Below are 13,352 nucleotides of genomic sequence, written 5' to 3'. Positions count from 1 at the left end.
TTAGAAGCAATCATATTATAAAATTCATTCTGCGAATACCAAAATTCTCATTTTCAATAAATACTGCACTGATTTTGAAATATAAATATGTATTTGTATCCAGCAAGTCTGTGGTAATTCAGTGTTTTCTTTTTTGGTAAATATTTTGATATTGGAAGCTTATTCGACATGGTTTATTTGATGTGTTTTATGGGCCACCTTGCACAAATGGATCAAGGAGCTCTAACTCAAGGCCAAATGAGGGGATAGGAGAAATGTAGGTGCTGCAGTAGCCCATGTGGTCATGGGAAAAATGAGTACTTTGATTAGCTCTCATTTCATAAGTGTGTATCCTAGCTGATCAATGTAGAACACTTTCTTTGATGAGAAGTGAATCACACATTCACCTGAACCTGTCATCCCAACTGTGTATTTCCTCAGTGACAGGACAAGGGGAATTTGTTTGTGGTGTGCTGACAGCTATGCCTCTGATGTGTTGAGTTAAAATACTCTGTACATTCACCATCAGCTTTGACATTGATTTCCTCAGGTTTGATTTGCTCCTCTGTTTAGTGGTCCCTTTTCTCCTCATCAGCCCACATATTCACGGTGATATCCATGCTTTTCTATTTTAGGTATAGGCATTTGAAACATAATCTCACTACTGAAATGTAAAGTGTGCATTTTAGGAATGTTATATTCCTATTTTCCTCATTAGGTTTCTGTCATGTTGCTGTCCTAGGCAATGAAAAGAAGAAGCCAAGAAGAACCGTCAAAACCTTAAGTAATTATTTTTGTAGCCAGGCATGAGAATTCAGCTCGATAGTAACACTGCATGAATGTTTGGTTGGCCCTGTCATACTTACATATAATTGATGACATGTCCCTTTTGCTTTGTAGGGTCTCCTGCAAAACATCCTTCCTTGAAGGTAATTAATTATGTATATTTTTTGAATCACTAACTCCATATTGTATAAAATATATATGATTTGTGAATCATTTTCTTTTAAAACCCATTCAGCCTAGCACTGAAATGGAAGATCCTGCTGTGAAAGGAACAGTACAAAGAAAGAAGGTACAGACATTGAGAGGAGGTACATATTCAATACAAATGGAATGCTGGAAATAGTACATTAAATGATTGGAAGTACTCACATTATTCTTACCCCTAATTGTTTGTTCAAAATTGAATGGAAGGCATTGACATAAATGTTATTGTTGGTATCCATATTTGAATAAAAATAAATTTAGAAGCATAAAAAAGATTTTAAAAATGTAAGCTTTAACTCAGATGTTTCTCTTTTAATGTTTTGAATAGCATGAAGTTCTCAGTATAAAATTTTTATACTTGTCAGGGATTCAAAGCAGTGAATTTTGAGACTCTAAGATATTTCCATTGATTTAAGTGCTAGTTGGAGTTCTGATCTTTAGCTAGAGGAAAGCTTTACTTATTAACGTGTCAATTTCTGTTTTAACTTCAGAGGCTTGCTGCTAGTGTTATTACACTGATGATCTGAAGCCAATCAGATGTTCTAGTGAGCAAGACTGTGTGTGTATGTGTATGTATAGGTGTGTGTATGTGTGTGTTTGTGGCATCTTTGACTATTAAAAATGAGGAAAGTAATTATTCATTTATAACTGGTAGACACAGTCTTTTAAAATGGTGATTTTGAGACTTTTTGGTGTTAAGGTTTTTAAAAGATGATTGCATAGAGGCTACCGACATCATAAGTTGGTTGTTTTTCATTTCAATGCCCTTTTGAAATCTTTAACTATATTGTGATGCTCAGAAATAATATGCAGAATTTTTTATTTGTGTCCTAAAATGGTATGTGAGTGGTTATACACTTTACATACCTTTCTGCCACTTTCTTTGGTGTATTTTGTATTATATTTTCCAGATGTATCCACATTGATATGATTATCTCTGGTTTAATTCATTTTACACTTTTCTTTGCATTCCCTTATACCACTTTACCAAATTTAGTTAGACTCCCCTGTTGCTGATAAATGAAGAAAGAAAGAAAAATAAAAATAATGTCAGATTAAGAGGGCTTTTCTTTAATCAGTTTGTATCTATTAATATTTACTATATGAGAGTTTAAAGTTGAAAACTTCAGAATACAAGCATGCGCCACCATATTTTATAAATGTCCTTAGAACTATGACTCATGAGCCTTTAGCCTATGAAGTTAGGACAATTCATTTCTCTGAAGAAGTTTGCTGTGCTGTTCTCAGAAAAGAAAACTGAAAATAGCAAATGATATTGTCTTATTTGACCTCTTGGACATCCTTGAATTCAACTGAAACTCCTAGAATACTCTGATCAAAATTCAGAACTAATGTTTTGAACAATATAGTTTGTGAATGTCCAGTGATCATGAGCCCTTGATGGAGAAATGACCTTTCAAGTTTCACTTTTGCATTTTTTGCTCTTTTCCTTGACTTGTCTTAAAAGCTTAAATTCAACCGTTTTATTTTTACAGAAACCAGGAATATAACTTTTAAAATATATGTCTGTCCTGTCTCATGGTGTTGTGTACTCTTCAGATCTTGTGTGAACATAGACTTATATGGGAACAATTATGTTTTTTGTTTGTTTGTTTGTGTTTTTGAGACACAGTCTTGCTCTGTCACCAAGCCTGGAGTGCACTGGCTCAGTCTTGGCTCATTACCACCTCTGCCTCTCAGGTTCAAGCAATTCTCCTGCCTCAGCCCCTCGAGTAGCTGATACTACCTGCACATGCTACCATACCCTGCTAATTTTTTCTATTTTTAGTAGAGATGGGGTTTCAGCACACTGGCCAGGCTGCACTCAAACTCCTGGCCTCAGGTGATCTGCCCACCTCGGCTTGCCAATGTGCTGGGATTACAGGCGGGAGCCACTGTGACAGCTACAAATAAGATTTTTAAGGCTATTATATTTTATACAATTCTTTGGTCTATGTGAATTCTGAAGGTATTCATGCATTGAGGGAAGATTATCTCAGTTTAATGAAAGCAGTTTTTAATTTAATGTATATAAATTTTTTTTGAAGTTTTTGTCTCTAGTACACAGAAACACACAATAATGTCATGGGTATTTGACCTTAATGTGTTTATGCACAAACTTAGTTATTCAAATATTTTCTTATCCCTGAAGAATCTTAATTACTAATAAACAAATTTCTCATGGAAAACAACATATATAATAGAGATAGTTGAGTGATTGAAAGTAAATTGTAGTAAATAACAGAAGCTTAGAACAAGTTAAGTAAACTTGCCTGAGTTAATAGCAATTACAGGACTTTAAAAATACGTTAGACCATGAGGGAGTGGTCTGTTTGTGGGTAGAGGACAACATGGTACTGCTTCAGCGAAGAAAGAATTTTTACAACTTGTTACAATTTGTATTACTATTTACATTCTAATAAATAAAAACTTTATTTTCAGATATTTTAGATTATGTTTCTACTAGTTGAACCATCAATAGTAAGACTTTTCAAAGATTTGGGAAGTTGTGAGTTGATGATAAATATCTGTATCACCATCAGTGATCAAAAATCAGACAGCAACTACAGACTTTGGACACACGAACTTCATAGTTAAAGAAAGGATTAATCTTGGAGCTGTGTTTCTATCAGATAATTATACTCTTCATTACCTGCATGAATCGCAGTTATTAGAGTAGAAAGAGAGCAAAGAAGGGAAAGAAGCATAGAAAATTTTATTCTAGATTACCTCGGTTGGCTTCATGCTACCATAGTTCTGACTTTTAAAAAGTCATTTTGTGGTCAAATGTACTTTGTGCTTACTCCCCTTATGCAGCCTACAACCAAACAGAATGCTTCTTAGCAAGGCATTTGTATTCTTCCCTCAAGGAAAGCAACATATAAATAACAAAGAGAATGAGGAGAAAGAGTAATTTCATTGAGGTTGTTATTTAACATAAATTTGAGTGTGGGTACCATGATTATATTTAGAATTTTGGGACTGGATGGGAAAACCAGCTAGACATCTACAGATTTCCTACTCAAACTCAATGTGCCTTTGTTTAATTTTTACATCTCTAATTTTCCAATTATTCGGTACAACTGTATGCAGTGTCACTAAAAATACCTTCCAAAACCAAATATTAAATAATGCCTATGGCTTTCTGTTTTATAGTGTTGATTTTCCCAATATTAATGGAAACCATTGAGCATTTGCCTTGTGGTGTCTCCTTAGCTGTATTCACACATTCCATCACCTTGTCTTAATGGATAATCATGTACTAGGAGTACGGGTTTTCAGAAGAGCTGTGTCATTTAAAGATAACACAGGAGCATCAAATTTAATTCTGCTAGAACACCTGGTCTACTGATTAACTGCAGCTAATATGGGGTCTACTTCACATACAAGTTAAATTCAGTGCCCTTAATCAGTCATATGATCAGGTCAACAGTAATAAATTATGCAATATTTTTTTCATCCACCCCTATAGTTTTAATTTCTTTTTCCCCTTATGTCTAGAATTAACATTTTGTTTTACAAAACATGATGATAATCTTCTAGAGTAGTGATGACAAGCTATAAATCCAAAGTTTCTTACCTATGCAAATGACTTGTTTCCTTCTATTTTCTCATGAGCTTGGTAGATCCAGGAAACAGAACTTTTAAAACAAAATCCCCATATGTGGCTGGGCACGGTGGCTCGTGCCTGTAATCCCAGCACTTTGGGAGGCTGAGGCAGGTGGATAACCTGAGGTTGGGAGTTTGAGACCAGCCTGACCAACATGGAGAAACCCATCTCTACTAAAAACACAAAATTAGCTGTTCATGGTGGCAAATACCGGTAATTCCAGCTACTTGGGAGGCTGAGGCAGGAGAATCACTTGAACCTGGGAGGCAGAGGTTGCCGTGAGCTGAGATCGTACCACTGCACTTCAGCCTGGGCAGCAAGAGTGAAACTCCATCTCAAAAAACAACAACAATGACGACAACAACCACCACCACAAAACCCAAATGCATTTCCTTGGCACAGTAAAACTGAAACAGAAAAAGTGTAAAGTAAATACAAGTAACTGAAACAGTTTATATATATTAACTTACTTCACATTTGATAAAATTTGTAAAGTAGTGAGCAGAGTGTATTTCTCCAGGGACCTGGATATATACATTTATTCATTCAATAAAAATTCATTCTTATAATGGCCAGTGATACTTATATCCTAAATATTTCTGAAAACATCTCCTCAGGCCTGCATCATCTTTGCAACATTGCCTTATATTTTATCTTTGTTCATTTATTTATATGCCTCAGAATTTTATGCTCCTCACAGTATTTAGAGTTAATTATCTCTAATGTAAATAGATCCATGAACCACTCCTGAATACCTAATGTCCAAGCATCTTAAAGCTTTGTATAAGGATTTCAGAAACTGACTTCTGGGTTGGGCATAGTGGCTCATGTCTGTAATCCCAGCACTTTGGGAGGCTGAGGCAGGTGGATCATTTGAGGTCAGGAGTTCAAGACCAGCCTGGCCAACAAGGTGAAACCCCATCTCTAATAAAATACAAAAACCAGCAGGTGGTAGTGGCACATGCCTGTAATCTCAGCTACTTGGGAGGCTGAGGCAGGAGAATTGCCTGAACCCAGGAGGCCGGGTTGCAGCGAGCCGAGATCATGCCACTGTGCTCCAGTCTGGGAGACAGAGTAAGACCTTGTCCCAAAAAAAGAAAAGAATAGGAAACTGTTTTCTGCCCAAATCTCCATCCATAGCCCTTTCCCCATCTGCCTTTTTCTCTGGAATTACTGAGCTGCTGGTAATGGCCCCCTCACCATTCCTCTTTTGCAGAGAAATACATACTCTCTTGGAGGATTCTCTCCCTCTCTTGTTGCTGCCTGGCATGCGCTCACTCTTTCCTGCCCTCTGCCTCACTTAATCTGGCTAACCTCACTCTCTAAGTCTCGGCTCATGCATGATCTTTAGGAAAGCCATCCCTGACAGCTTTTATTTTCCTTCCTTATACCCCAGTGCCTAACACTTAGCAGGAACTCAATAACGAATTATTTAGCAAAATTAAGACTGTTTATACAAAGATGATTCAAAAGATTGTCCTCTACAGTCTAGCAGCAAAGGGGATCGACATGTAAAGACATGATATGCAGTTCAGGTGGTAAAGTGATGCTAGAAAAATTGACAAAGTACTAAGGGACCCCAATGAAGCAGACACCTGTGTGTGTGCAGAAAGATAGCTAGAATCAAGGAACACTTCACACAGCATTCTGAGCCTTTTTTTTTTTCTGCTGTTGGAGATAAGTTCTTACTCTATCACCCAGGGTGGAGTACAATGGCATGATCGAGACTCACTGCAACCTCAAACTCCTGGGCTCAAGGGATCTTCTCACCTAAACTTCTTGAGTAGCTGGGACTACAGGCACATATCGCCATACCTGTCTAATTTTTTGTAGAGTCAAAGTTATCTATGGTTCCCAGGCTGGTCTTAAACTCTTGGCCTTGAGCAATTCTCCCATTTTGGCCTTCCAAAGTGCTGGGATTACAGATGTGAGCTATTATGCCCAGCATACATTCTGTGTCTGAAAAGATGAAAATAAATTTTTCAGAATAGTAGGGGAAAACACTTGTGATGTAAAAAATGGGGTGCACACTAATTAAGGTATAAACAACAATAATTTTGAAAATTATTAGTAACTGCCAACTCAATTAGTGTCTTGTTAAAAAGGTACTGTTATGTACATTGTATATTTTGACTGTATTTTAAAATTTTGTTTTGTTTCTAACAGTTTTGTTGATTTATTTTGGGAGGAACAATTTGTGAGTGACCCTGAGATTTTGTATGGCTTGAACCTGGTGATATCTAGTGTCTCCCCAAGTGGTTTGTTGAAGTTTTGGATAATTAGAAGTATTTCTTAAAGAAGTAAATATTTCAGTAAACATTCAGCTTCATTTAAACTCTCAAAATATAAAATACAAAGAAATGTCATTCTCTATTTATTTTATAAAGATTATAGTCTTTATCTAACTGTTCTTAGTTTATTTGAACTAAACCAATGAATTTGTCAACAGAACAAGCCTTACCAGTGGCTTCAGAGGAAGAGCAAGAAAGGCTTGAAAGAAGTGAAAAGAAGCAACCACAGGTATATGAAAATTTAAGTTTCTTGTTTAATATTAGTTTTTTTTTTTGCTTTAGTAAAAAAGCGTATTCAAAATGACATGACCTTTTAGACTATACCTTTAGAATCCAATAGATCATAATTTTATATTTAATTTTTAAAACATTTTAACCAGTTATGAAACTTAAGATATTCTTACTATCTCTAGTAACTATTAGTTATTCTAGTAATTCTTACTATCTCTAGTAACTCATAGCTGTCTTTACCCTTGGAATTGAGGCAAGAAATTTTCAGAATTATCTTGCTCTTTTATTTGTATAACCCTACTCATAATACAGAAGGTAACATGAAATATTGGGTCATATTACTAAGAAACAGAAATTATGAACAATTTAGCAATGATGGCCACTGAGTTAAACTAGTGTTAAAGGAGTCATCATTGCCAGTGGTTCAAATGTTGCAGTTTTATATTGCTGGTCACCAGTCCCAGGTTTAAAGATTTGTTCTGTTTTGTGGTCACCATTTGACTTCTGTGTCTGTGTTCAGGGAGTGAATGGGGTCATAAAAATCAACCCAGTTGCCTGTTAAGAGAATCCTACCTTGCAGAATGGGACCTTTGGTGTCAGGGTACAAACAATAACTTTATTTCAACATAAATACATAGTAAATATTACTAAAATTAAAAAAATCCAAACAGTATCACTACTGGAACTTAAAATATATTAGAAGTGGATATAAGCAGAAAATCTCTAGATACATAACACTATCATAGTATATCATTTGAATTAGAATTTAAAATTTTGCTTCTCTTTCTTATTGGTGTTCAGTTTGGCTCTTAATAATTTAGTGTTTGCCTAGTCTCTAGTTAATCTTCAGAAATATACATGCACTGTAGGGGCTCCCTTTTTCTGGTATGCTGAGGTAAAGTCTTTGTAAGAGAGGAAGCTTTTATAATACTACCTATCATCTTTGAATTCATTTCTGGTAGATTTTACACATAATGCATTAAGTTTAGTCCAAACAGACACTGAGAGTTCAGCTTGCCAGTTCATGTTTCTGTTCTATGTTAAGCCAAGGCAAATTATTTTTCGCTTTTTAGTTATAATCCCATAATTAAGAGTGGCAACACATAGATTTTCACGGTTAAATTTTAATTGTTTTCTAATATTTCTTTGTTTATACTTGATTAAAGCTAATTTTAAAACATGCAATCTGACAGAAAAGACATCTGAGAAACAAAATAAGCAAACTTGTTTTCCATTTTGCACCTGCCAAAAAAAAAAAAAAAAGTCTCAAGAACCAGAACTGGGTAAGAATTGTGATAAAGGGAATCTATCTGTATATTTATGGCTTTCTTTAAAATTCATTGCAAACAAGTTCGAGCTGAATATTGGTAAAAGTTTTGAAAACTCCAAAATTACTGCTTGCCCTGAGGAAGAGCTCCTACATAGTAACTCTAAAGAGGGACGAATGAAAAAGGAGTGCCCTCTAATCTGATGAATCAGGTCCCTGATTGTGAGGAGAAAAATGCATCTGGAGGGTCTAACTCTGTGGCATTCCAGGCAGTGCCTGAACAGAGGAAGCCCATGTCAAATGTCTTTTTATTCCATTCATACTCCAGGTCCCTGAAATACACTTACCAGTCATCTTCTAAGCTTCATTTAAATGAAAATAAATCAGACTATAAAAATGATAACAAACCAGACACATAGCTTGTTTGTAACACAGACGATGAAAATTTTTGTAATGATACAGAAACTGAAAAATTAAGGAACCCAGTAATTATGATTGAAATGGAAGATGATTAAGAGTTTGACATGCAAATGGCAAAAAATATAAACCCAAATACCACTAATTAGAAATTTAGACATTAGGCTTTGGCCTCAGTCTAGAGATCCAGAAAGTGTTTTTGATTTGTGGTTTACCCACCCCAAAGAAATGAAGCATATGATTCAGATAGAAAGCCACAGTATTTCTGCTGCTACAGATACTTATAAAAACAGAAATCCAATACAGTGCTTACTCCAGAAGCCACTATATGACAATCCCAGTGCTAATAACTACAAAAGCATGAATCTTGAATTATAAAATGTGAGTTATTCTTTGCCACATAGTGAGAGAACATCAAATATACAGCTAGAAGACACAGCAAGATATTCCAAGGTCACCAACATGGCACATGTATACATATATAACAAACCTGCATGTTGTGCACATGTACCAGAACTTAAAGTATAATAATAGTAAAAAAGAATGAGGTAGGCATGTTACAAGTTGAGTTCCTGGCTTTGGAGAAAGAGAAAGTCCAACTTCAAAAAGACAGAGGTTCACTTGCTGCTTCTTTTTTCTGTTTATCAAGTATTTGATTTAGTCAGATTTTCTATTCAAGAAAATCTCATGTGTACAGTTACAGTGGGATTATCTAAATGTGTAATTATGTGTCAAAGTAGATTAGTTCTGCTATCTAAATAACGGTTCTGGAGAACGTTCTCATAATGTTTGTTCATTATTCAACCTAAGTCTCCCTATCAGTCTTCCAAGTGGCGTGTGAGCTGGGAAACTAATTCAGCCATATACAATGTGACCTTCTGAACCAGATCAACATAAAGAAATTGCTAAAGAAATAAGCTCTAGATTCTAGATTCTTTTTTCTGTATTCATTTAGAGATGAATTACATTTATTTAATGATAGAATGGGAATACAATGGGAGGGAAGCCATGACTGAGACGAGCCACAGAAACACGTCTAGCCTTGAGAGTTGCAACGAATATTCCCAGCCAGATGAGTCTGATTAATGTGTTTTCATGCATGCAGGTTTATCTGCTTAGCTCAAACTGTTTGAACTTATAGTCCCATCATGGTCATTTCCAATATTTTGAAAACAAATATATACTTCCACATATTTTAAAAAATCACCACTCTCTAATATTTCTGTTGAATCAGACCTTACATTATGTTGTTTAATAAAGTATGGTAAGTTTTGGCATGTATGATTTTTATCATGTAAGAAGCATAATTTCTTAGCCAAAAATTTAGCTTTTGACTCTTTAGTAGAAAGTTGAGTTCTGTACATTGTGTTCTAAAGATAGACAAAAATCTAGAGATTTTCTTCTTTAAAAGTAAAAGCAGATGAGGCCTTTTTCCACCCTGTGAGGCATTAAATTGCTTTGCTTAAGTTAGACTTTTAATATATCTGACTAATTTGATAAACTTATCTGGTAATTTATGTAATTCAGCAATATGGAATTGGATCATGTTATTTGGTGCCATGAAATGCTAGGGAATGCCACCTCGAGCTCTGGATGAAACATTTCATATGTCTTGGTTGGTTTGACTCCCATTATCAGTAGATAATGGGGCTAAAGTAGGTAACTGTACCATATGTTTTCCACCTATAAACTTTTGTGGTAATTGAATGTGAAATCTGGGAAGCATCTCATTTTCCAGAATTCTGCACTAGAAACTCAGCAGTTTCACTCTGCTTCTTGTGTTGTGGCAAACTTTGGTTCCCATAGTTCAGGGAGAACCTTTACTTTTTTGATATCCCAGGATTAAAAAAAAAAAAGAGAGAGAGATAAAAGGCAGTGGGGAAAAGAATAGCTTAGTGCAGAAAAGGGAAAACTTCTTTACTGTTCCTGAAGCCCTACAAAGTCACATCCTCTCAATCTGGCTATTTCATGTAAAATCCAGGTGGTAAAGACAGAAGACATATGTTATGCTTGTGTCTTTTTATTTCTCTGTTTCTGCCAGTCAGATAGCATAAACGTTTATGTCAGATAGCAAAGAGTGGATGGGAATAAAAGCACAAAATGGAGAAGAGGCCTTTTTGAAATTTTGGAAAATTCTTCCATTCACTCAAACAGAAATGAGCAGACGTGACAAAAATTTCAATGATAAAATGATGAGTACCTTATAATTATAATAATTATGTATAATGATAAAATTAAAGTAAGCACAAAATACTTATTAAAATGGTGATAGTTAACCTGAATCAAGTGAAAAATTCCAGGAAAAAGTTCTTTTTATTGAATAAAATAATAATTATTATTCATATTACTCTTATTAAAGGTCAAAGAAGGAAATAATACAATCAAAAGTGAAAAAATACAACTACCAGAAAATATATGTCATAGTACATCTGCTGCTGCTGCTGACAGATTAACCCAACAAAGAAAGATTGGGAAAACATATCCTCAGCAATTTCCCAAGAAACTGAAGGAAGAGCATGATAGGTAAGTAAGCCTATAGCAGTGTGTTTTTTTTGTTTTGTTTTGTTTGGGTTTTTTTTTTTTTTTGAGATGGAGTTTCTCTCTTGTTGCCCAAGCTGGAGTGCAATGGTGTGTTCTCACCTCACTGCAACCTCTGCCTACTGGGTACAAGTGATTCTTCTGACTCAGCCTCCCTAGTAGCTGAGATTACAGGCATGTGCCACCATGCCCGGCTAATATTTTGTATTTTTAGTAGAAATGAGGTTTCACCATGTTAACCAGGCTGGTCTCGAACTCCTGACCTCAGGTGTTCTGCCCATCTCAGCCTCCCAAAGTACTGGGTTTACAGGAGTGAGCCACTGTGCCTGGCCACCTGTAGCAGTATTTCACAGGAGATAATTGTCATTGTGCTATAAACTAATTCAAAATTGGACTAATATTCCTTATGATATTTTTTATAAAAATATATTTTTATAAAAATATGTTTTATAAAAATATAAAACAAGTTTTATATTTTTACCAGGGATATTTAGCCCACCTGGTAATCAGAAAAATGTAAATTAACATAAAATACAATATATTTTGTAAAGTCATGCTGATATTTAAAAAGTAATTACTAGTGTTGGCAAATGTGAGGAAAAAGGCATTCTCATACACTGTTGGTATATGAAATTGGTAAATTATTTCTGAAGGGTAACTGAGTGCTGTGTATCAAAATTTCAAATAACCTGACATCCCTTTAACTCAACAACTCCACTTCTGGGACTAGATTTCCCAGGAAAACATAACTTGTGTAAACATACACACACTTATTAAGGGCATTAATTATATATTACACATAATGAACAATAGGCTAATAAATATATAAAATATATATAATAAGAAGGTGAATTGAAAGTATTAAGAAAGAATTATAAAAGTGTGGGGTAACAGATGTTAGACTCTTTAGCCTAGTTTTGGATGACAGTCATTTGCAGATATAGTTTTTGTGAGAGACATCTTACTCTGTAAATCATTTGGAGAGACACCTGCAATATTTCATAAAGATGAAAATTTATTTCTAGTGAACTTATACACTTGTCAATAAATAGTAACTTTAAAATTTTAGTTGATTGTAAATGACCTTTTCTAATTAGGGAGTAATTATGACTGTGTGATTTGAGAAGGTAATTTTGAACTTGTAACTTTACTGAATTATCTCCAGTATCCTTTTTTATAATATATACTAGAGTGACTGGTAATAAAAACTTTAGCAGAATATTCTTTCCTTACTACTTTTCAAGTATATGCGTTCTTTTGAAGATGTTGAAGTGAGAAATTAAATATCTGAGAACTGCAAAGGAAAAATAATCCAGAACATAGAAATTTTATTAGGATAATAAACAACATCTGCAGAGGTAGATCACAGGATGAACTCTTTATTTTTTAACAAAATGAATTTTAAGATAAATGTCTTTATCTGCAGATGCACCTTAAAACAAGAAAATGAAGAAAAACAAATGTTAATATGCTGTACCAAAAAAATAGAGAAGAATTAGAAAGGAAAGAGAAACAATATAAGAAAGAAGTTGAAGCAAAACAACTTGAACTGACTGTTCAATCACTAGAGATGAAATCAAAGACTGCAAGAAATACTCCAAATCAGGTAAATCAATCTTTAGTAAAAATTCTATATTTTAAACTTTATTTTATCAATATTACTTATAATATCCACTTGATTTAATATATATTATTTAGGTCTAAACAAACCAGAAATGTTATCTCATTTTCAAAAATGAATGATGACACGTACAGGTACAATTATTAATATTTATTATAAATCTTGGCATCCACATAGGATATTATTTTATTACAAAGAGCTTTTGAAAACAATAATATGCCATAATATATACTTAGTGATAACCTATTGATAAAGATTTTGTTCCCAGTAAAATTGTTCCTTGTACTTTCCCCTATTTCATATTGATTACTGTACCTAATATTATAAAGAGGAAGCAGAAATTATTGCAATCACAAATAATCTCATGATATTCTAAGAAGAGCTCTATAAATTTTATCTTATTTACCA

The 13,352-nt window shown here is 34.3% G+C and overlaps 1 pseudogene; it reads left to right on the top strand.

Annotated features, from left to right (window-relative positions):
- Positions 1 to 13,352, top strand: part of LOC129030110 (putative ankyrin repeat domain-containing protein 20A2) — a 47,651-nt pseudogene that overhangs the window by 32,576 nt on the left and 1,723 nt on the right.

Source organism: Pongo pygmaeus, chromosome 12 (genome assembly GCF_028885625.2).
Source record: "Pongo pygmaeus isolate AG05252 chromosome 12, NHGRI_mPonPyg2-v2.0_pri, whole genome shotgun sequence".
Lineage (NCBI taxonomy): Eukaryota > Metazoa > Chordata > Mammalia > Primates > Hominidae > Pongo > Pongo pygmaeus.
Note: the sequence above shows the minus strand (reverse complement) of the source record. Positions and strands in the feature narration are given on the sequence as shown.